The 24,927-nt window shown below is 39.0% G+C and overlaps 1 long non-coding RNA gene across 1 annotated transcript in view; it reads left to right on the top strand.

The window, feature by feature from the left end:
* The window catches only part of LOC125350526, a 73,566-nt gene that overhangs the window by 15,210 nt on the left and 33,429 nt on the right, over positions 1–24,927 (top strand). The window contains exon 2 of the long non-coding RNA XR_007210761.1: positions 5,645–5,735. This is a non-coding gene — a long non-coding RNA (uncharacterized LOC125350526). The remainder of the gene's footprint in view (positions 1–5,644; positions 5,736–24,927) is intronic.

Here is a 24,927-nt window from a genome sequence, read left to right as displayed (position 1 = left end):
TCTGTACATCACTTATATGGTGCTTGGTACATGGTAAGTACTAAAAAACAGGATATATTTTAGCAATAAATGTAAAATGTTTGGTAATTATACCTAATAGCATCCAATAGGGCTTTGTGAGGATTAGATGAGATATATGTTGAATTTGTATTCTTATACACTCACTTGATGATTGATTGAAGCAAATACAAAATAATAAGTTGGGCTTTACCTAGGGATGTAAATATGATGAGTAAAGGGGGAAAGACATGAAGACCCTTTGAGGTTCCAATTCAGATTCTCTGAAGACCCGGTGAGAAACAGAGAGGAACTTCTAAGGTGAGAGTTAAGAGTTAATAGCTACAACTAACTACTCTCACCTCTCCAATGCTGGAAGTAGAGAGGTATGGGCAGAGTATTCTCAATCCAATAGTGTTCTTTTGGAAACTGAGTTAGAAGAGATACAGAAATTTCACTAGTGGTCCTGGTCAGAGGTTATAGAATCTTAGGGTAATGTATGTTCCAGAGTGTAGTAGTGGTATTCTTAGGGTAGTGGCATTTCAGAGTGGTAGCTATGGAATCCTCTTTATTCTGGGTTTGGCTGTGCATGGTCCTAATTCTTATAAATAGGACCCAAGGGCCCTAGCTTAATTCTGGAAACAGATTCAAAGATGCTGATGTATGTTAGGAAACTTATTGAGATATGTCATTAGATCAGCAGCTTGAAGGCTCTAAAGTAGTATAGAATTGGGCAGAGAGAGATATGTGATGTAGTCGCAATGAAGGCTTAAATGGATCTTTCAGGGTTCTATGGATTGAGACAGCCCTTCACATTTGTTCCCTTCTTTTTATAGATGAGAATGTCCTGGGAAAAGGATTTGGATGTAGATGAAGTGGCTCTGTTCAGAGGAAGTGCAAGAACAAGAGAGAGACTCAGCTGAGAGCTGGTAGTCACAACACTGCCAGAGCCTGTGGGAGTGATGCCTAAAATCCTTCAGAGGGAATCTGGATGAACCACTAGGCATGTGCTATCCCAGTGATTCCAAATTTTCACATGGTACATCAGAATCACCCTTAGGGCTTGTTAAAACACAGACTTCCAGGCTCCATCCCAGAAGTCTGATTATTAAGACTGTGGTCTTTGAATTAGTAATTCTAACAACTAAGTGGTTCCCTAATTGGCCTCATCATGAAGTTCACCTCTGAGACTCTGTTTCATTAGGTATTGGTCCGAATGTAGGAAACTTTACTTTCACCAAGCGTCCCAGGAGTTCCATGGGAGGGATGGAGGAAGGTACGATACTTGAGAAACACTGAGTTTCATATGTTACTTAGATTCTTTATTTCCCTTTAATAACCCCTCAAAATGCAGTGAAGTAGAAGTGTGTGTTTACCCCTATGTGAATAACCACGTATTTGATGTGTATAATTAAACGCTGAGGGAAAATATTCACTAATAAAAAGATAAAATTCCTTTATAAAATGAGAATTGATGGCGATTTTTTCTTATTCTTACTCATTTCCTTCAAGAGAAATTTAAATTTTCCATGACAACCATTTTATCAAATAACACACACACAAACACATGATTTTCCTTTGAAAAAATTCAATATACTGTTCACCTCCAGGGTCTTTTCTTTGTAGTGGAATGGTTTGTATAATTTCACACCTTGGCAACATTCTTTGAGTTCTTATTGATAATTGTACATGATTTGTTAGGAGGACAAACACACATCAATAGGAGCATTGAGCCCTACAAATTATTAACACAAATAAAATGAAGTAATTGTCAGTTTCTTCTAGCTAGTCTGGCACACACATTTTATGTACTGTGACCTTGAAAATGAAACTAGGTTTTAATCAATTATTCAGTCACTTTGAGGCAGATTTGAATATGGTGTTCCTTCAACTAATTTTGAAATTATAATATTCTAATTGAATAAAAATATTTTAAAAGACTGCTATATATTGCTTTCTAATTTTCAGTGGATGATTTCTACAGTAGGAGGTTACTAATGCCTACTTGCTAATTCACAAGCTTGCTTATCTTCCTTTGGCAGTCAATAACCTCTTGGTTCGTAACAAAGGTTTAATGAGCAAATTTGGGAGTACTATAGTATTCTAAAAGCTAAAAGGTTAACAAAACACATCATAAGACAGTTACTAGCAGGTAGTATTATCAAGTGTAATTAAAACTACATTATCCTTGTCAAAATGAATTAAAAATGAGTCTTTTCTTGTTTTCTTGTTTTATCATATTTGCTTCTCATCAACCTATTTGTGTTTCCTGTGGTCTCCCAGTGCAGATTCCACATGGTTGAGAGCAATATCAGAAAGCAATATAAAAGAAGACAATGAAATCATCCCTTTTTGTGCAAAATCCCACAAGCTGAAGTATGTCTCTCTGTTGTCAGTGATGAAGCAAAGTCTTGCTTTCCTTACCAATTCAGAAAAGTATTTGAATTCTGTCTTTACTTCTGCCTTTAATGTCTGATACATATATATCTACCTTGTTTATGAAAAAATTTCTTGAAATAGATGGTGGTAAAACAGAGACAAAGAATATGGTAACTGTTCTTTCTTTTCCATAATATACTGCCTATTTGTTCAACCACATGTCATTATGTGAGTATGTGGGCCAGCCACAGGGAGAAAAGTCTAAAATCAATAAGATAGTTCTTGCTGTCCACGAACTCATGTTCAGATTGCAGAGACCCATAATGAGATGGGATATGGAAAATGCAGTGAAATACACATGTGACCCACACATAACACATACAAACAGCAGTGCTGAAGGAGTATGTGGGTTGATTTGGGGGCAATCACTTTACCCTTCTTGGGCCCCTACTTTCACTGCTGTAAAATGGAGAGAGGGTTGACTCACATAATCACCATGGCCTCACATACTAGAAATCTTTCTCTGCAAACTCTCCCGTCACTTCTTCCACACTGTGATCCTCTTAACCACCTCATAGGCTAGAGCCTTATTGAACCCAAGTGGCCACCTGGCACAGACTTGTCTACCTGGCTCCTCCTTTGAAGACATCGGGCTGAAAGTCACAATGGCTAGGTATTAGGGACTGCTATTTTCCGAGTGTGTGTGATAACCCCCAAATTCATGATTTACAATGCAAATTCTCTATGTAATAGTACTGGAGGTGTGACCTTTGAGAGGTGATTGACCACAGGAGTTTCAACCTCATGAATATTAGTGTTGCATAAGTTTAAAGGAGACCCACTTGCCTTGTGACCATGTGAATTTATAGCAAGAAGGTGCCAATTGTGAGGGAAAACTTAGGTCCTTACTAGTCTTCAGATTTGTTAATGCCTTCATCTTGGACTTCCCAGTCCCCACACCTGTAAGAAACAGATTACTGTTGTTTCTAACCTATCCAATCTAAACCATTTTATTTCAGCAGCTCAAATTGGCTAAGACAGAAACCAAGTCACATGAGGCTAGGATTATGGCTTAATGGTAGAGTGCTTGCCTTGTATGAGCCCTGGGTTTGATTCCTCAGCACCACATCAACAGAAAAAGCTAGAAGTGGCACTGTGGCTCAAGAGGTAGAGTACTAACCTTGAGCAAAAGGAAGCCAGGGGCAGTACTCAGGCCCTGAGTTCAAGCTCCAGGACTGGCAAAAAAAGAAAGAAAAGAAAAGAAAAAGAAAAAAGAAACCGAGTCACATGAACAAGAAGCTTTTGGTATCTTTATTCATGTGTTTTCAGAATAACTTCTATTTGCGCTCTAACATATGGTTCTTGAACTTTTCCTGAGATTTACCTTGAATTTTCATCTCCATATGCTTAAATTATTTTTCTACTTAAGCGAGCTTAAGTCATTTTCTTTATTAGAACCAAACGATATCATCCAAAGCACTTCCTAGTCTATCAGGATGTGCATCTGAGACAAGAGTATGGCAGACATTTGTAGATGATTCAGGGACAGCCAACAAACAATGGAGGATAGAGAAGAGGTTGTTAGGTCATTATAAAATCTTCAGTCCTCTGTAATGTCTCTGAACTTCCATGATGGCAGTCACACTAAGGGCAGGGAATCTCTACAGGACCACTGCCAAAACAGTCTATGGTTATCAGGCTCATTTCTTATTCCACTGGAAATAGATTTTAAAAAGGACTTTTTTTGAGAGTAGTGTTAGGAAATACATAGGCCAAAAATATCTGAGGGACACAAGTGACATTTTAGATGTGAGAACTTGCGGGGCTTCGCTCTACCCCTCCCCATCCACGTGGGGAGGGGTCCTGGGCTTATCTGTCTCTTCCTCGTGGGATCCATACTCACTCTCTCAGGTCCCCCCAGCTGGTAGGGTTTAGATGCGGAAGCGGGGTCCTGAGTCAGCCTCAGTTCGCGTGTGGTTGGGAGACCCCATGCTAGCCAGCCCAAGACACGAGCGCACGGTGTTCTCGGAGACCGCCTCTAGGACGTCTGATTTATATAAATGAGGAGCCACAGATATACTCCGAAGGGCGGGCACAAGAGAGGGACAACAGGTTGGCCACGAGGACTGTCCATCAAGTGATGTTAGGGGACTTCCCTTGTGGGTGGAGGCCCAGCCCCCCAAGGATTGGGTTTCTGGGGTCCCCTCCACCACCCCACCTCCCTGCCATTGCACACCTGCTCGCCCCAGGGGCTGGGGCTGGGGCTTCTCTTCCTGTTAAAGGCGGAAGAAGAGGGACGGGCCAAAGCCAGCTGTGGCCTCTTAAAGGCACAGCTGACCCCAACAAGAACTACTGATAATAGTCCAAATAATGGGGGCCAAACAATGCCTGACATAGAGAAAGAGGATGGCACTTATAATGAGAGAATAGAGAGGCGCCTATCAGTGAAGTCACTCAATACAAAATTCACTGGAGTTTTGTGATTAACCTTTAGCCAGGTTAGGACTTTGATGAACTTCTGTGAGAGTATGGCTTGAGTCCCCACCTTCTCCATGAAAAACTGTTTTCCGTTGCAAACTATGAGGTCAAACTTGAGTTCCAAACTTGTATAGCCACTGAGCACTCAAAGGCCAAAGCCAAGTCACTCAATTTCCTGAGCTTCAGTTCTACTTCTATTTATTTTAAATTTAATTTTATTGTCAAAGCAATGCACAGAGGGGCTACAGTTACATAAGGTAGTGATTTCATTTCTTGTCAAAGTTGTTACCCCCTCCCTTGCTTTTCTATTTCTTACAAAGTGATTATGAATAGAAATTAAAATAAGATGAAATAGGAGGAGGTGTTTGGTAAGTATTCACATTGAAAGTGGAAAAATAGGGGCTGGGGATATAGCCTAGTGGCAAGAGTGCCTGCCTCGGATACACGAGGCCCTAGGTTCGATTCCCCAGCACCACATATACAGAAAACAGCCAGAAGCGGAGCTGTGGCTCAAGTGGCAGAGTGCTAGCCTTGAGCGGGAAGAAGCCAGGGACAGTGCTCGGGCCCTGAGTCCAAGGCCCAGGACTGGCCAAAAAAAAAAAAGAAAGTGGAAAAATAAAACCATACTTATCATTCACTGATAATGGCTTAGATCTGAAATGTCCTGCACAAGTCATGATGCTTGGGGAAGGGGTAGAGGTGGAACCTACTAGAAGGATGTTAGATCCCTGGTTGGTGCGCCAATGAATGGGATATTGGAGCCATGGCATCTTCTCTTTTTACTTCACAGCTGCCATGCAGTGAGCAATTTCCCCACCAAGTATTCCTGTCATGCTGTCCTGTGCTGCCGCAAGCACAGCACAACAGCAACAACTGGCCAGGTGCTGAAACCTCCGATACTGTGAGCCAACACAAACCTTCCCTGTTTTTAAGTTATCATGGGTATTTTGCTACAGCAATTGAAAACTGACTACAACACTATCAAAGTCAAATAGCATCCTTCACACTCAAAAACGCTTAACAAGAAACCTTTACTGTTAAATGAGAGAAAATGAAAAAAAATAGTTGCTGTGGCACAAATTCATTAGATGTTTATGTTTTGCTCCAATTTATAATTTCAAGAATTTTTCTGACAATAAGCATGACTTCCCAGAAAGGCTTTTGTCCTGCTATAATATGCATTATTCCCTTCAATATAGCATTTTATTGATATTTAGGCAAGGTTACTGTGGCTGAAAACCCAAAATTCTGTTTGAATTCTCCACCCTCTGTGTTGTCAGAAACAGATGGCTGGTTTCTCTGTGTGGCAGCTTCTTTATATTTCTAAACAAACACAAGCCTGCTGCCCTATCGTATGGCTTCTCCATAGGAAGTAAGGAACAAAAGTGACAATTGAGAATTCACAGCCCAATCAAGTACAACGTGTGTGTGTGTGTGTGTGTGTGTGTGTGTGTATTTTAAAGCAATCTGAGAAATCGGCACTCATGTCCTCACTCAAGCAGATTATAATTTGTGCCAACAAAAGTAACACACACTTGGAATCCCAGAACTTAGGAGTCTGGGGCAGGAGGATCATGAATTTGAGGCCTAGGCTACATAGCCAGGCCATTTCTCAATTTTTTTTAACTTCTTAAAATTAAAAAAAAATTTAAAGTGAAATAGAAAAGCAGGCTAATTTTACTCATTTCACCCATTAAATTCATTCTACTTTGGAAAGAGCACACTCTTCACGAATACATATCAGCACATCTGAATGATATAAACACATTTCATATTATGATGGTATTATGTGCGGTAGTAGCCTTGAAGTCATATTCAATAAGATAGGTATCTGAGAAGAGATTTTATTAAATAAAATAAGCTACATTGTTTTTTGTTTGTTTGGTACATAGGACCTGGGTAATATGCTTTTGCTCAGGCTGACAATCTGCCACTACTCCACCATTTAACTGGAGCTAAGAGGCTCATAAACCTTCCTGCACAGGCTGTCTTAGAACCTTCATTCCTCAGATCTCACCCTTCTGATTAGCTAGGATTACAGATAGGCATGAACTACCAGCAACCAGCATCAACTTCATTCTTTTGACTTACAACTTTGTATGCTTTTTGAGTGACTAAGAAAGACGTCATCATTGCTTCACACTGGTAGTGCTGCTGCACAATGTTGGCCAGCACCTTGGTGCTATCTTGCTTGCACTGAATCATCCCTACACAGAGCCACAAAGGCCTCTGTGGCTGGCAAGGCTTTGGTTGGGAATGTCAGTGACAACACTCATTCTGCCTGTAGTGCCTGCCATAGACTTCTTCCCACCTCCAGCTTGCCTGTAGTTATTTTACAGGGCTCAGAGCCCCAGACACAGATATCAGCTGGGAGCAATGGTCTGTGTGGCCTTCTAAGAACAGAGAGAAGCCCTTGTAGAGCGCAAAGTTCTAATTCTGCGTCTCTAGAGCTGGTAAAGGTATGAATGTTCAGCAGAACAAGCTGGGGCTCCCTTCTCAAATGACCAAGTACAAATCTTCACGCAGTCACTAACTCCTCTGAGGCTCATTCACAGTGTGATCTTTAGCCAATTAATCCTTTTGACTCTCAGTTTCTCCCTTAGTAAGACAGTCACCTAGAAATAGGGTTGTATTATAAAACTATCCTCCCAAATTAAGAGCCTTAATAAACGTTTATTTTCTCCACAATTCTAAAGTCATTATATTTATGCATAGTTAAGGACAGTTGCTAAGTTAGTTCTTTCCATGAAACAAGTGACACTAACCACAATAAAACATTCTCCTTTATTGACTGGACAGAGATGAACTAATATAGACAATGAAAGCATTTTTGGGGATGAGCCTTGCCAAGTCCACTTTGATGTTTTTTGTTATACAAGAGCAAAGCCAGATGGAAATGATGAAATGGCTAGGCTGGGTGCAAAAATATGAAGCAGAGAGATTTTTTTTCACTAGGTCTTACCCATAGAAATATTCAGCACCCTCCCTAACTTCCAGAAGGAGTCAGCTTCTCCTCAAAGCCTGCAGATCACACAGCCCCTATACAGACCTCAAAAGTTCTTCAGCAAAAATCCAACTTCAAGTTGAAAGCAGAAATGAGTTGTGAGCATCTGCTTTGAAGGCCTCAGATAACACTCACTTATCAAACCTCAAGCAGAGAAGAGGCAGAAACACATGGGAAGGCCTGGCCCCTCTGACCTTCCCACTATAATGCTCCTATCAAGAGGGCTCAGGGTACTTTAGGAGGGGTCTTAAAGAGAGGTCAGTGTGTCTGAAATCAGCTGCACACACATTTATCAAACTGCTACAAATAGCAGACGCTGTGTTGGGAGCAGGGATAGGATTAGGAGCATCACAGGCATCTGAAGCACTTGGTCTCCAGAGCCAGAACTGTTCCAGAACACCGGAATCTTCTAAATTCATATTCAAACATTTGATTTGCACATGACATTCCCTTTAGATGTTGCATATTGATTAAGAAACAATACAGCCAGTATTAATTAACTCTGGGTTTACAGAGTTCTAGACATTTTGCAGGCAGTGATCACAGTAGTTTCATAGTATCTCTGATGAGACAGTATGAATTCAAAAATAATCCACATTAGATGGTGATGTATTCTGTAGAAGGTGATAGGCAGTAAAAACTAACAAATTCTGGATTTCTGGACCAAGGTGAGACTTATATAGAATATTTCATGCAAAGCAACTAACAGTACCTGGTTCCTTGTATCTCCCTTGATTCCTATTGAAGCATCAAGATTTGTATCAAATCAGAGAGTAGCTGCTCCCCCACAGAACATCAAACTTGAGCGTAGGCAATAAGCAATAAAATTACAGAATTATTGGTTTGTAAAGGATTTTGAAATTCATCTGATCTCTTTTTGTAGTTAATGTGAGTCTGTCAGCCTTACTTGTAAGCCCAGTTTCCTCACACTGTCTAAGCATGTTCAAGATCAATCAACTTTTGATTTTACCTTTTTTATGAGTACCTCAAATCAGAATTACACCTTGATTTTTTTTCTTTAAACAAGCTGCATGTGCTTTCCAGGGAGAAATGTTTTCCCTCTAACCTCACAGTTCAACTTCAAACAGAAAGTGTCCTTCTGGAAAGCCCGGCCAGATGCAGGTACATATCTCTGGGAGTTGTCCTGGTTTCTTTTTAAATTAGGCCATGAATATTCTTCTTGACACGCACACACAAGATTTGTGGCAAAAACACCTTTCTTTCATGTATCTGATTTTCCTTTAATCCCAACCTTAATGTATATCATTCTTGATGCATCATCTCAAATGGGCTTTGAACTAGTAAGTGCTCATTTTGAATAATGAAGAAAGGAATGACAGTTTACTTTATAGCTGGGTTCAGGATACATGGGGTTGAGGGGCAATGGCAGTGTAACTGTTCACCTTTCCCCTTGGCACAAGCAGGTGAAGTACTAAAGGGAAGTGATTAGTTAAAGGTGACAATAAGGTAAAACCCAGAGGCAGCATGCTCCTGATACATTTACATTCCTGGGTTTGTAAGGCAGTGTTTAAAATAAAAAACCATCACCAAGACAGAAAAACTACTATAGTTATATCACAGCACGCTGAGTTACAAACCTTTTAATGAAAGACATAATTCTTGGGTTGTCTACCTCATACTATATTCTCATGCAAAACACTTTAATGCCTGGTGTAAATTACTTCAGACTTTCTTAGCATGTATTACATTTTTTAATCATGGGTGTTCAGTTCTATTTTCCATTTGGAGTCTAGGAGAGTAATATCCACATAAGTCAGCAGCTCTCCCCACTTTCAGTCTCCCCCTCTGTGGCCTCGTTCTCTCTCCCTACCACTACCCTTTTTATTTCTTTCCCTCCTCTCTGTATCCTGCCACTTTCTCACTTTCAGGACAACTACAGTTCCTGGCACATCCTTAGTTGGAAGATATATGATCTGGTGGTTGGTCAGGAACGTGAGCAAAGGCAGCTTTTTTCTGGATCTGATCTTGGACAAAAAAGCCATCAGAAATGATCCAGCCCACTCCATACTAGAGCCATCTACAGAAAAATAAGACTCTAGCACAACTCCACCTTCCTCACTTCTGAGATAGACACACTGTAACAATGCTTACATATCCATTTAAGACCGCCTAGACCAAGCCCTAGAGTGAGTGTGCTACCTGCACCCACATGCTACAAGCCTGACTCTGTACCACTGCTGTGACAACCCCAGCTGTCCTTCTTTTACTTCTCCTTGGAATGCTAAGTTCACTATCCATATGCTTTGTCCTGATGGTGTAGGGAATTGAACCCATGTCTTCTCACATGTTAGGCACACATCCTACCTTCTGAGTTACATCCCCACAGCCACCATATGCTTTTCAATAGCAAATGTCACAGTGGACATGGGTGTTGCTTAGTGTCTTCCTTGACAATCTATGAGTGTATCAGAGACTCAGATTTACACATCTCAGAATCCAAGGGCATAGAACAGGGTTGGTGTGATGCAAGTATTCTGCATGAATGAATGATACACATTATAGAAAAATATGTGAGATGCCTAAACTAACATATAAATCATTTATATTTTTATTTCACAGTTTCCAAATTGTGTAGTGAAACTAGGACATACTCTGTGATGGTAGCTCCATTCTGTATTCTGAGTTCTAGAAAATATATACTGATGAAAAAGCACTGAGTATGTTTATCCATTTTTAATTCAGCAGATTAGCAACATGGCTATGTTTGAGGGGCTTGGGAATGGGTAAGAGAGTGAATAATTTAATACATCTGCAGGATTCTCCTTTTGTTCCTACTGGAAAAAATGCAGCTTTTACTTATTTATCTGTAACCTTTGGAGGGCTCTATTTTTTCAGCTGGTTCTTCCTATCTGGGTTCAGAGTCTAAATAGGGGGTTGGCCCAAGGTTAGCTGACGCCCTGGATGAGATGAGGGTTGGCATCTGTTTCAGTGACTATTGATTCTGGGACTGTGCCAGGCCTCTGGGGATTGGAAAGATTCTCTATCTGAGGCTACTTGGCTACAAAACCCCTTCCTCCATCCCGTGCCAACTAAAACACAGTAGGAGCAAGTGTTGTGTGGCAACCGGGTATAAACACAACAGTTGGAATGCTTCAGAAAGAAGTTTGGATTTCCTGGTTAAGTGTATTCACTGTTAAAACAACAATAACAGTGTTAAAAACACATTGGGGGATTGTTAGAATGCCTTACTCACTGATTCGCATTATTACTCTTAGATGCTTATTGGATGCACTGGTGTCTCTAAGAAATATTTCCTTAAGGTCTTTGCTAGAGGCTATGTCCATGCAGACAATATACAGTGAAGAAATTAATTAAAATAGCCCTTCAAATAAGACAGATATAATATTTGTTAAACCAACCATTTACCTTTGAGAATGGGAATGAGACAGAAATGCTTAGGTTCTACTTTTAAAATTTACTATTTTTAAATTTGCAATGGAGCTTACTATAGTAATTCCATATATTCATATTCTTATTCCATTACCCTCATACGTCCTTCTCCCCTCCCAGTTTTTTACAACTGTACTCTTTTATACCCACACAACACACACAAACACACACACATTTGCTTTGAGTTTGAGTAAATCATGTCTCTGAGCCCTAGTTTCCTCATTTGTGAAGTGGTAGATCACTCATGAATCTCCAGTGAAAGTGAGGCATGGATGGTACCTATTTGGGGCTAACAGAACCAGATAAAGCAAGGGAAGAGACTTTCTCTCCAGCTCTCAGAGGAGCCTACAACACTTTTTTCAAAATGATGTACAGAAGGGTTAGAGTTTCATATGAAGACAGTGAGTACATTTCTTATCAAACTTGTTACTTCCTGCCTCATTTTTCTTCCACTTTTCCCCTTCAGTTCCCTAACCCCCTCCGAGTTGTACAGTTAGTTGGTTTACAGCATACTGTCTTCTAAGTATTGCTGTTGCAGTGGTTCACCTTTAACCCTTTGTCTCTCCATTTTGATGTTTCCCTCCCCTTCCCTAGTTCCAATAAACATACATACAATACCAAAATCAGTTACAATGACATCAGGCGTAAAACCATGGGGAAGAAAGACAAAAGAAAAAGGCATAATTACACATGTATGTTGAAAATAACAACAACCATGATAAGCCACTTATTTCCATAACTTGGAGTTCATTTCGCTTAGCATCATCTTATGTGTCCATATGTACATAGCTATTGCGCTATTGTGATCTTCTGCTAGGACTATCCTAGACATATACTAATTATTACCTATGCGGGAAACCATAGAATCTTGCCCCACTCATAAGGAAATTGAAAGACTTTCAAAAAATTATACTAAGTGAAGTGAGCCATACCTGCAACACTTTTGACCTTAGGCTGCCTCTGGAATTGTGAGACAATGTTTCTGATGTTCTAAGCTCCTCAGTTGCAGTATTTTGTTCCATCAGTCCTAGAAAATGAATATAGGCTCTTGCCTCAAAGCTCCTATGCCTAAATTCCACTGTGATTCTCTGCAAGAGGAAATGGATGGTGTGTGGTGTTGGACATTTGCTAGATGAAAGAATGGATGTAACAGGGACAGAGAAAGAAAAATTTAGAGTAACTTATAATGACGATGGAGAAAGCTATGTCCAGGGCTGATGGCTGACTGGTATGCACAAGCACAGCCTCTTAGCTTTGAAAGGCCAGGTGTTCCTGTGCCAGTTTATACGTAGCCATCCCCTCACCACACACACACCTGCTGCCCCTTCCCCAAATATCCTATAGTCACACTGACAGGCTTTGCCACCTGGTGGCTCTGCCCCTTCTTGAAGGCCTGGCCAACAGATCTCTCCCTAGATCCTAGAAAGCATGAAGATTAAGTGGGATAAGCTGTTTCTCCGCAATTGAGCTACTACTTCATCTATATGGTGTCTGGTTTTCTGATTATTTTTTCTAGCAGTGAACACAGGAAGAAGAGGGAGACCCAGAGGAAAAAAGGGAGAGAAGGGCTAGTCACTGACAGAGACACAGCAGACGCAAGTCTTTCCTGGTAGACCAAGCCATCAGAGATATTGGAACAAGTGGCACCTCTTCTTATTGTCACTACAGCTGCTAGTCAAATGTAACTCATCTGTTCACAAATCTAACAGCCAGTGGGGTGGGAATAGGCAGCACAAATAACAATGCTGTAGTGATATTCTGTCTCATCTAATCTTTAATAAGGCTTTCTTAGCGTTACTGGGGTTTTGAATTTAGGGCTTTGCACTTGCTAAGCAGTCACTTTAAAACTTGACCCATGCCCCATCGCTTTCTTGCTTGGTATATTTTTCAAATAGAATCTTGATAACTTTGTTCCTGGGTTGACTGTGGACTGTGATTCTTCCAATCTTCTCCTAAGTAGCTGGCTTTTAAGACTTACAAAAAGATTGTCTATTCATTATAGCCACTTAGAAGTGATGTATCTGAAATGCAGAGATATTAAACTATTACCTAAAGGCCTTTGGCTAGTTAGGAATTAAACCAAAATTCAAGCCCAGGTGTTACATTCAATATCTGGATTCTCAGCTTCCTGTAGAAAGGTCATTTAACCTTGTTTAAAGAAGACACTACTCATATTTGACAATGAATCTAGGGTTCCATAGTATAAGTCTTTGACCACATCAAGGTGACTTGTGTATAAGTAAAAACATTTAAATAACATACATAAATGGATTGTTTTCCACATTGCCTAAAACTTTTGTATAAGCAAAATCTTTAATATTTATTGAGACTCTATTGCAAGTTGTCATGTCAGGATTGTTGAATTGGAATCAAAACAGAGACTTCTGTTCTCTACTGTCAAGAAATGAAATTGTGAGATTGAATACTATCCTTACTTTAACCCTACCCTCACAACTATTTGGATATAAAGGTATATTTCCCAGATATAATTCAGATTTATGGGTAACATAAATCTGATTATGCTTAAATAAGATTTGCCTTTATCATCTGGCCATCTCTGAAACATTCTTAACTCTTTATCTATGTTTACCTAGGCAATCCTGTTTGGTAAACACCATGTAAGCATGCTCTCAAACACACTGCCTTTTAGAAATCAATATAAATGGAATTCTACCATCATTCACCAAGATAACAAGATCTGAAAGATTATAATGGTACCAGACATGCTATGAATAATAGCCATACATGTGCCTCAGTGTTTGATTCAATAATGACAATGAGGGTCCTGGGAGGAAAGGAGTCATTTAATTTCTTCCTATGCTCCAGTATATTTTAAAGCACCTCTGTTGTGGGTATAAGCTCTTATGATCATTGTGCTATTACTATCCACATTAAGAAGAAAAGCACAAAAGTAGAACTTGATTTCATTGTTGTGACCATTCCATGCCAGTCCCCTTCCTATGTCATGGAAAGGCCCGAAATAATTTACTTGCATATTTTAATCTATCTCCTTTAAACATTCCTGTACCTTTTTTTTTTCTGATCCTGGGGCTTGAACTCAAGGGCCTAGGCACTGTCCTTGAGTTTCTTTGAGCTCAAGCCTAACATTCTACCACATTGAGCCACAATGCCACTTTTGCCTTTTTCTGAGTAGTTTGTTGGAGATAAGAGTCTCCTGGACTTTCCTGCCTGAGCTGCCTTCAAATCACGAACCTCAGCTCTCAACATTCTGAGTAGCTAGGATTACAGGTGTGAGCTACCAGTACCCAGCTACCTGTACCAATTTCTTAAGGCTGCCATATCAAAGCAATACAAATTGACTGGTTTAAAGCATTCGAAATTTATTTTCTCATATTTCTGGAGTCCATAATCCAAAGTCAAAGTGTTCCTTCTGAGGCCTTTGAGAGAGAATATATCCTGACCTCTCTTCTAGCTTCTGGTAGCTCTAGATCTTCCTTTATTTCTCAATGCTTTACTCCAATCCTGTTTTCACAAGGCTATCCTCCAATATTTCTGTATTGTCACATAACTATCTTTGTATAATAACACTAGTCATACTGAATTAGGGCCCCAGTCTATGCCCTCACAACCTCATCTTAACTAATTGCATCTTCAATGACCCTATTTTAAAGTAAGGTTATGTTCTGAGATAGTGAGAGTTAGGACTTGCATGTTTTTTTGGTGTGTGTGGGAGGGAACACAATTCAACCTATAACACCATTCAAGTAGACAAATATTAGAGTTACTATTTCTTAAAAGATGTAAAGGTTACAAGTCAGACAAAACATTTACCAGAACTAAAACATAGATCATAGAAATCTTAGCCATAGTGGCTAATTTAATTTTGATTTTACTTTTTAAAATATAACATAGTTAATATGAAAATAAATACTATAGATAGATAGATAGATAGATAGATAGATATGGTTGCATGACTCAATGTGATATTTCAGACTTCATATGAGATAACAGACTGCATGTGATTGTATCACCTAATGACACTGTAGTCATCTTAGTGTGTGTGTGATTTTCACATAAAGGTGATTCACATGATTCATTTCTTAGGTCATGAGCCTATTATTAAGACACATGTGATTCTATTGGGTATAGTGAATCATAAAATGAATAACATTGTACCTGTCACTGTTTAAGAAATAGCATGTGGCCAACAATATTAAAATCTTTATATGTCTGTTCCTTTTCCTTCTTCCTTTTCTAATGAACAAAGAAAACTTGGTCTCTGCCCTCAAGGAGCAAACATTTCAAATAAGGGAGACAGATAATAAACAATGACGTAACAACAACAATAAAAAACTGGGGAAGATAATATCAGATAAGGAAAGTGCTATGTGGAGAACTGAAACATGGTGATGAGACTGAAATGAGCTGGATAGATGCTTTGGATTAGAAAGGTGTAAACAGGGACCTACCCAAATAAAGGTGGAGAGGATGTAACGCACAGGCCCTCAGGCAATACAAGCTCAGCCAATAAAAACTAAGTAGCCAGAATTTTGCATGAGAGGATGAGACAGAGCCACATTTAGGAAAGAGCTTTAAGAACTAGAGAAAAGAGTTTAGATTCTGTTCTTACAGGAAAGACGCTGGAAGGTGTTCAACAGGAAATAATATGACCTGACAAATTATCTGGATGGGTGGAGCAGATCAAAGCAGGTGATGGGGCTGAGAGGGTTGGAAGTGGTGATGGGTGTGGCTGAGTTGAAGTATGCTCTGGAATGAGGACAGGGGTGCACAAAACTAACTGAGGCACTGGATTTTAGGGAACAAAGGAAAGAATATGTTGCCAATATATTTCATTTAAACAACTGAATGAGTTGTAGTACATTCTAATGAGTTGAAAAAGATTTTTGCACAAGGGCAAATTTGAGTAGATGCTTGAGTCACACTGACTTTTCCTAAAGTTGGAAGATGTCAATCTTACAATCATGTAAGGATTTGAAAACATAGCTTGCCAAATAAATCTTTGTTATTTGTTAAAAACAAAACAAATCTCATTCTTGTGTAATATAACCAGCGCTCCGTTAGTTAAGACATGTTCCCCTGGTTGAATTTTCTCAGCTATTTCCCCTGGCCTTCTTTTGCTTTGATTCCTGCTTGTTAAATACTCCATCATTCAGAGTGTTGAATGCTGGTTGTGTGAATAAGTGTGGGCATTTTCATACTGCAGACACAGTGACTCTCCATTAATGTTTGTAGAATAACTGAATGAATAGAGCAAGAATGAATATATGAATTATAAATAAATGAATGGATTTACTACTCAGGTTCTCTTGAGGAATAAATAGTAAGGGAAATAATAAAGGTAATTTAATAATTAAAATATGGGTTAAGAAATGGTTTTTAAAAGGTACTAATTATGGATTGTGGAAGTTCAGGAAAAACTTTACTAGAAATGTGCTTCATTTGAAGAGTACTCAGTCATATGAACAGAAAAACTAAAACTATATGCAATCACATGAGTAAATTTTATGGGCAAAATTTTGAGCAAAATAAGTCATATTAAGAAAAGGTTCATTCCAGTGAGGTTAGTAGCCAGGGTAGTGTCTATTCTGTTAGCATGAAGAATGAGGGAAAATTTGATTGTCTTGTTATGTTTTGTTTCTTGGGCTTTGTTTATAAATAAGTATGTTTTTATGGGCTGGGAATGTGGCTGAGAGTAGAGTGCTTGCCTAGCATGCACAAAGTCCTGGGTTTGGTTCCTCAGCACCACACAAACAGAAAAAGCTGAAAGTGGTTCTGTGGCTCAAGATGTAGAGTGTGAGCCTTGAGCAAAAAGAAGCCAGGGACAGTGCTCAGGCCCTGAGTCTAAGCCCCAGGACTGGCAAGAGAAAACAAGTACATTTACTTTGTAAAGATTCGCTTCTTTGGAGATTTGTAAGCAGTGTCCCTTCTTAATGTGTACCATGTCAAGAACTGTCAAGATCTGAAATTTTCCCCACTTGCAAGTCTGTCATAGTTACAGATGCTGGCAGAAGATAATACTCCTATGTCAGAGACAAGTTAATGTATTACTTACAGTATGGCAGATAGAATAAGCTGCACAGATAGAATAAGCTGCTCCCCCTGCCCAAAATTGCCCAGGAGATGTTCAGAAAAAGGCTGCACATGCAGTAGAATTGTGTCACAACCATGGGACTCCAAAAGTAAAACTCAAGTCTTTCATAATGGATACAATTAGTGTTCCCTACTGGGGAGTGGGGACAATCTCTGTTATAGGACATAGCAAGCAAATTTGTCTTCTACTTGGGAGGAAGACACCCTGCTCTCTCTATTTGAAGCTTTCTCTATGTAAACATCTGTGAAAAGATAGTATGAAGCTGTCAGTGTCTTTCTGCTTAGAAAGACACACAAGATCATGAGAGGCCTCTGGAGAATCATCATCACCCAAGAGAAAAAAACCTCAGATAACCCTCGGAATTTGGAGTTGGTGGTACTTTAGCTTGGACTTAATGGGGGGAAAGTTGATTGAGTGAGAATGACTTTAATGTAAGAAGGAGGTTTAGGTAGAAGGTAAGGTTATCTCTGCCTGAAAGAATATCTTATTTAGGAAGGTTAGTAAAAGTAAAATCAAATGGCCTATTTTGCTACTTATTTACTGTGTAAAGGTTTAGAGAAGGAAAGAAGTATCATATTAGAAAATAAAGCAAACATTTAAAGTAGATATCATTTATCTTTTCTCTACACTTCTAAATTGGGCAAGAATTTTAATTATTTAGAGCTGAGATTCAGGAAGTGTTTACACTAAACTATTGTACACAGTTCAGTAGACTTTATTTGAAAAATTTTAAAATATGGGAAATAATAAATTCAAATGCTTTGCAAAGTTTTTTTAATTTTCAGAACTGAACAATTTAAACCTAAGTTTTATTGTCCCTAATATACTTTGAAAGATAAACCTCTAAATATTCTCATTTTTTTCTCATCTCTCTTGTCTTATTTACAATAAATATGAATGTTGCAATAGCATCTAAGAAGAAATTTGATCTACTTAATGGCAACATTTTCTTACTATTTGCTCTCTGAGACATTCATTTTTATGCTACCTAGGAAAGAGTACAGAAGTGAATATTAAAACTCCATAACCATATTTTGGTGCTGATGTGGTGTTTTCATATTTTTACGATCTTTCTGGAGCTGTTTGATTGAATGGCAGTCTGCTATTTAATCAAGAGCCATGTGTTCCATGTAAGTGTTCTGCATTATAAAAGCACATGTAAAATTAATTTCAGGATATATATGTTTAATTACACAGCCTCATGTTACATAGCTGAATCAAATTGTCCACTGACTCTTAATAGCTTGAAAAAGTTTGGAATTAATTTAAGCAATGAAGCCTGAGATATTTTTAAAGAGACTTTTCTCAGATCATAACTCAGTTCTTGAAGTTCAGACTTTTGTAGGGAAGTTGGGGGATATTTCACTTATTTAATGTCTGCTAGGTACCAGGCAATAGAATATATATATAAGTATATGTATCATATTATATATATATATATCCTGTATCTATATTGGATATATGTGTGTGTATATATATATATATATATATCCCTCACCTGAAACCTAATGAACTCTATGAAGTGAGTGTAATTATTCCCATTTTATAGACAAACTAAGAATAAATTAACTGAGACCACATTTTTTTAGAGAGCTCTGGGTATGGGTAGGATGGGAAGGTGAATATGTACCATTATAAGAACAGTGATGAGATTCAGGATAATTTTAAGTCTTTGTTTTGTTTTTCTATATATTCTGAATTTCTTCTGTGTAAATAACTGTATTTATTTAAATATAGTAATGGACTTTAAGTGACCTTGAGAAGTCATAAGGAAGCTACTGTTAATGGCAAGGGACTTGGGAGCTATATCCATATACATCTCTTAATCAAGGAAGATTGAGCCTAATAGTCTTCTGACAGGCAGAGCTACAAGGCCATCATGGAGGCCCTATGAACAAGGAATGACTGGTAAGGTTCCTACTACAGAGACCTCAAAAGTCAAGCTTGTCCAGAGGATAACAAATTCAGAGCTCAACTCCAAACTTAAAAAAAATCTACTGAGTGAGCCACAAGTAGCTGAAATATTGCTATGCCATTCAAATAATAATGATTCCTACCTCCTCACCAACAATGCCTTTTAAATATTGGTCTAGTAACTTATGAAAACTATTTGGAGTCATCCAATAACCTATATTAAAGGATAGTCTTAAGGGTTATTTAATGAATAGTCTATTACAAGTATCCCTGTAATAGTCTAAGTCAAGATTCAATTTCATTTCCTCCTTATGAGTATTCTTACCTTTAATATTATTAAAACTAGATTTAATGTCCATATGAAGTTATGGAGAAAGAAGTCAGGAAGTTTAGGAGATAGTCACATGTCATCCAAATTTGTTCTACAGGACCAAGATATCCTTTTCCCAACTCTCAGGAGAGTCTGAGTGTTGTCTTCTGGCAGCTGAAACTTGAAACCATCCTGAGGAATTGTCTTTAGTCAAAGATTGCTTCTCTGCCCGAGGTTTGATGGGCTCCTCAGAAGTCCATATACCTCTTGCCTATACTGTGGGTGAGTATGCAGTCTAGCCATCTTGCTTCAATTTAAGGGTACCTTGGAAAAGCTAGCCCAGCTCCAGACTTCCCTATATGATCAGAGGAGACTTGCAGAACTGTCATAGAAGAATGAGATGGCCTCAGAGAATGCCCAAGGAAGCATGGTATCTATTGGCAACAATTCTTCTCTATTAAATATATAAATTCTTCTCTATTATATATATATATATATATATATACTGAAACAGATTACAGTGGGTCAACTTTGTCGATAAAGCTTTTAGGATTTAATCGCTCAGATGGGGCAAACGTTTCCTTCAACAGCAGATCTGCTGTTTAGGGATCATTACTCATTTTGTAGACTTTGCAGAACTCCCTCTAGCTAGGATCTGCTAACAACTATCCTGATTCATACAAGCAATGGACTGACTTAAAAGGAAAAAGACTCCAGGAGAAAAGGCAAAGTCCTGGTTTGGGTGGTTCCTCTACTGCTGAGTTTACTTCTCTCCTTCTCAGCTATCCTCTCTTGTAATTTCAGGTAAAAAGGACTTACAGCATGAAACAGTTTCATTCAACCAGTAAGCTGATTGCATTTAACTTTGCACAGAATTCCTGTCATTACACAGGATGTGGCTTCTCAGAAAGCAAACAATTTAATGATATAAATCATGTGTCAATAACCCTCTTTGTGAAAATTCTTTCTTGCCAAATTGAAATAGAACTATAAAACTCACTAGGTTTCGCTCTTGCCTGGATCACTAGGAAATTCAGGCCCAAACTTAACCAAACTTCATACAATGACAGTTGTTTTTATTTATTTGTTTTTTTCTGTTGGTCCTGGGTTTGAACTCAGAGCCTTGGCACTGCCTCTGAGCTTTTTTGCTCAAGGCTAGCCCTCTAGCACTTGAGCTACAGCTCTACTTTCAGCTTTTTTTCCCCCACGGTAGTGGTTAATTGAAGATATGAATCTCGTGGCTTTTTCTGCCCATGCTGACTTTGCATATAATCCTCAGATCTCAACCTCCTGAGTAGCTAAAATTATAAGCATGAGCCACCAGTGCCCAGCTAAAATAACAGTTCCTAGCATAGATTTTCTAATAAAATTCTTCTTCTTTTCCTACCCCACCTTCAGTTCATCTCCCCAAAATTTAATATCTATGTAAAGAAATATACTTAAGAATTAATCTTGGGTAAATGCCAAGAAACATCTTAACAATTGTACCTTTATTTTTTTTTTTTGGCCAGTCCTGGGGCTTGGACTCAGGGTCTGAGCACTGTCCCTGGCTTCTTTGTGCTCAAGGCTAGCACTCTGCCACTTGAGCCACAGCGCCACTTCTCGCCATTTTCTGTATATGTGGTGTTGGGGAATTGAAGCCAGGGCCTCATGTATATGAGGCAAGCACTCTTGCCACTAGGCCATATCCCCAGCCCCCCTATTTTTTTTTATTTAGATGATCTAATAGTTTAAAACTGATGTGAGCAAGGCAATTATATCACAAATGATTAATAAGTAGACAAGAAGAAAAATGTTCAACTTCACTACCTCTCCAAAGATTAAAAAATGTACTAATGAATGGCTGCCTATGGATTAAATACATACCGTTGAAAGGAAAATTGTCTCTTCAATGTGGAATCTATTTTCCAAAACAGAATAGATCTATGCTTCATGTAGTTCCATCAAAAAAATTGAGTCCTAAATATTCTTTGAACTGTTGAACTTAAATCAAACTAAGATACAAAAAGGTTTCATTTTTTTACATAACCTATATTTAAGGCCTTTATTGAGTCTTCAAAATGATTTGCTACAATGTATGCATTTTTTGGTGTAAGTCCAACTTCTTAAGCTGCCTATGGTTTTTGTGATAAAAGTTCACATTCACTTAAATAATATGCCAGCATTGAAAGCTCTCAGGCTACTTGTCAATGTTCCTCGTGTCTTTATTATATTCACACGAGATGGACTGAGCCTTTATAAAAACTGACATTAATTTATATGATTCTCTGTATCAATAGACCAATTTAAAAATATTTCTGTATACTTTGTATATTGAATCTGAGACAATGGACTGGACTCTGGTGTAAAAATGTAAGCCCAGTGTTCCATTGACTTAACACAATAGAAATATATTTCATATTCATGCTGGTCTGAATATGAGTAGCTTAATTCAAGGTAGCTGCCCCAATGCTTTGAAAATGGTCCAGGCTCTTGTGTCTTCTAGATATTCCATCCCAACACATATACTTCTTTGTGTCATGGCAGGAGAAAAGAGGTTCAGAGTTGCACGTGCCCCCACCTACAAGAAACCCATGCTTATTCTCAGTCACTTGGGGGCACATGAATATTCAGTGAGCAGCAAACACCTCTGTTTCAGGTTGTGGTTAGCATTATAGATGAGTGTGTACACATAGTATATGATACAGTAAAAATACAGGTTCTAGGAATGCTATTCCTTTACCTTACTTTTTTTATGTTTTGGTAGTATTGAGTTAGAACTCAGGTGCTTCTATCACTTGGACCACTCTGCCAGCCCTTTTTATGTTCATTATTTTCAAAGATAGGGTCTTGCTCTACTCCGGCTAGCATAGATTGATCATCCTGTTTGTGTTAACTCTCTTTGCAGGGTAACTCCTCCTGGTTTCCAACCCCAATCTAATTTTTGCCTCTAAGTATCCAGGATTATGATCTTGAGCCACTATGCCTGCTTAATATTAAGTCTAATAATGTCTTATTTGGTAAACCACATCTTAGTGTATATGCTAACATTCATATTTATATTCATGAATCTAAATGAACATCATAGCTTTGCTTCATAAAATAATTCTCTGTACCTTATTGTTCATAGGAGATACTTGAATAGATACAATGATTATCACCCTTATTTGATAGGCATTGTGCAATTGTTTAGGTGACAAGGGTCAATGATATGCGCCAGGTAGGCAGGAATTAGGGTTTCGCCTGAATAAGAGTACTCATGGTGTCAAACACCAGAACTTTAGCAGTTTTCTGAGAAAGGAGCCAATCTCTGCCCTCCAAAAGGAAATTAGAAATAAAAAGCATTGTTCAGAGAGACAACAGAATGAGAATGTTTCTTCCAACATGGGTGAGACTAAAAAATGACAATTAATAGGCAAGGCCACACAAGTTTTAGGGATGGCAACTGTCGGGATCTGAACAATCCCTTTCTCCCCGATCTCCTGGGGAGAATGCTTGAACCCTAAAATCTATGGAAGAGCACTCAGCCTTGCCTTCGCCAGCAGAAGGACAAGGCGTACTCTCGTGGACTTGCGCTAAGTTGAGGAAAGGTTGCTGAAGCCTCCCCTCCCCCCAGTCCCCTCACATGTTACCAGGAGCAGGGGCGGAAAGAAGGCATCAGGGACACACTGCGATGGTGGGATGCGTCTCAAAATCTTTAATAGGGAAAGGGACTTATATAGAGGTAATGGCGGGAAAGAAAGGGGGCTGGCCAAAGGGCCAGTCATAGGCTAAAGACCATGTCCATCAGGTGATGTCACGAAACTTCCTTTGTGGGCGGGACAACCCCATCAGGGTGGCACGCACGTGTTTGCCTCCCAGGGGCGGAGGCTTTCTTTTCCAGTTGAGGCCAGAAGGTGGGAGGGGCTCCCTCCCATTGTCCCAGGGCTGGGGGAAGGGCAGCCTTCCACCAAGGCCGTAACAATCCCCAATAGCAACCCTGCAGAATAAGAACGTTAAAGTGAGATGGAGCATAGATATGGAGCCTAGGACCTCGCTCAGTACTTCAGATCTTGGAGAAGACTCAGGACCAAAATTCTTAGGAAGACTAAGGACCAGTTAGGGTTTACTGTGGGGTACCTTTTATAAAGAAAGCAAAACCTTTTATTTATTAAATGGAGACCAGAATAAAAGAAATGAGAAGGCTCTATTTGGAGAGATAATAGTAACACCCAAATCAGTGAATCTGACTGTAATGTCTTAGGGTGGGGAATCAGTAGGAAATGAAGGTTGGGAGACAGACAGTGGCCAGATCATAGATTTGCTTCCAAAGTCAATGCAGAGCCATTGTGGAATTCATATGTTAATAAACAAATAGGCTTTCATTTTAGAAACAACAGCTGGGAAGGTATTACAACAGTGCAGTCTAGAGATGATGATTTTTATAAATTCTGACAAGGGAGGAGACAGCGATCAAATAGTTGGCAATAGGTACCACAGAGCTTGTTGAGCTATTGATGGTAGGAATGGGAAAGTTGTGAATGAATTGGGATGACATCCAGGTTTGAGGCTTGAGATATTGAGTGCTGATGGGAAAGAACTAGGGGAGAACAGATGCAGGCCAAGAACGCAGTGGGACAATTGTATATGGTGAGTTTGAGCTATGACACAGAACAGATACTCAATAAATATTCTTGGAATGTGTGAATACCTTATTCTTTCAAAAGGAAATGACTGTGTCCTAATATCTGGGACTCCTCTACAGTGTTGATGTCTTCTGAATTCACTCATGTGAGTGTAGCTCAAAATTGTCCTTTACTTACAGTTAGAAACACTCATTATTACTCAAACCCAGATGCTGTGTATTGCTTATCAGATCAGGCATCTTTTTTTTGACTCTTTGATTCAAAACTGAGTTATGATCCTCTGGATCCTGTATCTATCCCAGCATCCACGTGCTGGTTAGCATCCACAGTACCCAATAAGCAGGTCTCTTACCTTAGTCATCTTGTTACCTGCCTTGATATTTGTCACCTTCAGCCCTGACAGTCATTGGACTGGCCTTCCACAGTAGTCATTCAGACACTGGTCATAGACAATCACTTTGTGTGGTTGTCAATCATCCCTACTGAAGTCATGCTCATCTGCTACATTAGGATTATCAAAACATGTCCAGTGATACAACAAGTCCCAATACATGAAAAGTAGTTAGTGATTGTTGAAAAAAACATGAAAGATAAATACATTAAATTGAGGACATTAAAAAAATCTTTCTAGGACTGAGGGTAAGCTCTGTGGAAGAGCACTTACCCAGTGTGCATGAGGCCCTGGGCTCAATCTCCAGTAACAAAATAAAAACAAATTAAAAAGCTGTATTTTATAATGTATATTATAAATATATAA

This window comes from Perognathus longimembris, chromosome 4 (assembly GCF_023159225.1).
Source record: "Perognathus longimembris pacificus isolate PPM17 chromosome 4, ASM2315922v1, whole genome shotgun sequence".
Taxonomy (NCBI): domain Eukaryota; kingdom Metazoa; phylum Chordata; class Mammalia; order Rodentia; family Heteromyidae; genus Perognathus; species Perognathus longimembris.
The sequence above is the reverse complement of the archived record's forward strand: the minus strand, read 5'-3'. Positions and strand labels throughout refer to the sequence as shown.